The sequence below is a fragment of the Cupressus sempervirens genome, chromosome 2, assembly GCF_028749045.1.
Source record: "Cupressus sempervirens isolate cs-2001-9-10 chromosome 2, ASM2874904v1, whole genome shotgun sequence".
Lineage (NCBI taxonomy): Eukaryota > Viridiplantae > Streptophyta > Pinopsida > Cupressales > Cupressaceae > Cupressus > Cupressus sempervirens.
This window is the reverse complement of record NC_143119.1, coordinates 444497614-444500636: the sequence shown is the minus strand read 5'-3', so window position 1 is coordinate 444500636 and position 3023 is coordinate 444497614. Positions and strand designations below refer to the sequence as shown.

At 33.0% G+C, this 3023-nt stretch overlaps 1 pseudogene; it reads right to left on the bottom strand.

The window, feature by feature from the left end:
- Positions 1-1015: 1015 nt before the first annotated feature.
- Positions 1016-2636, bottom strand: LOC149572980 (10-deacetyl baccatin III-10-O-acetyl transferase pseudogene; annotated as a pseudogene).
- Between the last annotated feature and the right edge of the window lie 387 nt (positions 2637-3023).

Sequence of the window (3023 nt, the reverse complement as noted above, 5' to 3'; positions counted from 1 at the left end):
GGGAAAATATGGCTTTTTTTAAATCTATACTCGTGTTGGTCAAAATTTTGACCAACACGAGCTTAATATGTAAAAAGGGAAAATGCCTCCCATTTCATTATATTCTATTCAGCTTCAACGTGCACACAGTAGTTGAAGAACTAGGGCTATTTGACTAGAGAAAGAGATCCACAGTGAAAATGTAGATTTACAGGTTAGTTTTATGATAGGAAGTGAAATCGTCCTATTATGAGTCATGACAGATTTTTTATGAACCCTAATAAAACCTGTGGCCTATTCATTCAACTTTTTCATTTCACATTTTGCCTCTGTTGGGACTATGTTACCATGATGAACGAGTGTTTTCACGAAGTTCTATGTGGGTCTTATTGAAGAGACCTTTCTATTGGTCTGTCACAAATTTTCAATATAACAGGTAAGCTTTTGGAAATATTAAACCTCGAGTGTTGTCCTCTTGTTTACTTAGAGATTTTATGCCTTCATTCTCTATGTTTTTAAAGTGCTCAATACATGTTACATTACTCAAAGCTGATGAGATGCATCGCTATGCAAAATGGCGATTGTTTTGCATTATTATTTTATTTAATTTTTTTAAACAATGTGTTTTTGAACTGCAAAATCCTTGCTCTGATTCATGTGTTCTAATCATATATTCATCTTCTCCCTTAATTTCCATTTTTCTCCATCTATAAGCAAACTGCAATTGCATTTTAAGATAATGACCAAAGGAAGACATTGAGTTCAGAACATCCTAAAATTAAAACACTTCAACTATTCCATCGAGTTTTATGAAATTGGGTGTACCAGAAACTATTATGATGGAAATAAATAAATTGCAGTGATATCATCTTTGATTCTCTTATTTGTTTTATGCTTTTTTAATGTCAAGCCATTGTGACAGTTGGCTTACTATACTTTATCAGTAACCTGTTTGCCTCACAGGGGTTTCATACTTTATATGGCGCGAGAGCGGTTCTCTTCTATTGATCTTTGTTTCACATCTAAGTCATGATCTTCATTTCTCTAAACATTTCTTAAACCCTTTAATTTCTTCCATAAAGTATTTTTTGATACATTTAATTACATCATTTTTTATAAATAGAGAGGCTTGAACCAAATATTCTTTCAATAGAGGTTGGTGTGGACTATGTACACTCTCCATAATGGTTTCAAAGTGATAAAATTGGAGGTTTATAGGATCTTTTGGCTTCAATAGCTCTCTATTCCATACTAGTTCTAAAGAGGGCTTAACCTCTCCCCTTGCCATTTCTGCAAGGCCTTTAAGAAATTGACCCGCTCCTCATCTGTCACATATACTATGGTGGAAACTCACTCCCACAAAAAAACCACTGCATGCAAAATGAGTTACCTATATGAAGTAAATACAAGAAATAACAACAAAACAATGCACAAATCTTGTTAAAAAATCATATATTAAATCATTAGTATAAATCAAAATAAATAAGTTACAAATCCATCAAATGTAATGAAAATGATAACTAAAAAAATACTAGAAACTAAGAGATCCAAAAAGTTGCTTGAATATAGAAATTGGAAAAGAAAATTCAAGATAATAAAACCCAATATAAGAGAGTAATACAACTCAATATAGGATAGTAAGAGTCAAGGATTTAGGAGTATCCGTTCCACCAAATTTGTTAGTGGCATTGATCTTAGAGTCTTGCACTTAGCAATATTAGAATATTCTTGGTGGGTTTGTTAAGAACCATTCAACTTCACCAATCATTAACATATGTTCTGATATGTGAAAATTGTAAGTAATAGAATTGACTTATCATAACATTGTTATCATTTTGTTCAAACTCCCATTAGAACATTTTTTGTCAACAAATGTTTCAATATACTAAAACTATGAATAATAAGATTGCCTTACCTTGGTGGTGTTATCATTTTGTTCAAACTCCTCTTCCATCTATGACCTTTCCAACTCATTTTTGAAAGCAAAAGAATAACCCTTCTCCCCACCCCCCTTCTCCTCAGGGAAGAATTAAGCTTGGAATAAAAAAGTCAACTTTGACTATTTAACACTTTGGTCTAGGAATTAAGCTTAGTGTGTGATGTTTAAGTTGTTCCTTCTCCCCGACCCCAACCCCAAAGATAAAACACTTTCTAAAGGAGATAAACTTAATCCTTCACTTTTTTATAAATAAAAAAGCAAAGTGAAGAATTACCTAAACAACCAGAAGATGAAAGTTCTTGATAGGAGTAGTAATAGGTGGAAGTGAATAAAGCAGCTATTGAAATGATGGGTTGCCGTCATCCAAATCTCCCAAGGCTAAAAGCGTGTTATCTTCCATTGCTTCCACAAATAGAGCACCCTCACCTATGCAATCTACTTCAAAATCCCCATTTTCTTTTCCTCTAAGCCTCACAGCCAAGGGAAAATAATACACCAACACTTTGGAGAGAGCCTCTCTAATTGTTTTTGCAAGATCAGCAGAAATACTATCATGAGCATTGTAAACTAATAAGGAAGTAAAGATATGTCTTCTTAACATGGCTAATTTATCAATAGAGGAGAGGAGGAGAATAGTTTTAGGTGTAGGTAGAGAAGGGGCCACCATGAATGGTTTAGAGCTCTTCACCTTCCACTCTCTTGCCCCAACTTTCTCCATTCTTATTCTTTTGATACTCAAATTGTGAGATAGAAACTGATACTAAAATTGTGAGATTAAAATAGCATGTAGAGATCCCTTATATACACTACTCCAACCAATAAGTAGCCAAATTATTCCCTTTATAACTATTGCTACCTAAAACAAATTATGTTGTATGTTCAACAAATTATGTTTTATATTTTTAGTGGGTTTTGTAATTATATTGTGACTATAAACATCACACTATCGACCCACTCCAGATTTTGCATTTTTAATCCCTTCACTGAAATGGCATCTCTTTATATTATTAAAATAAATAACTCATGATCCTCAATAGCCAATTCTTGCATTTTCTGTGGGCAAAGAAATCTATTTTGAAAAAGAGTTGTTTCATAAAACCTAGTG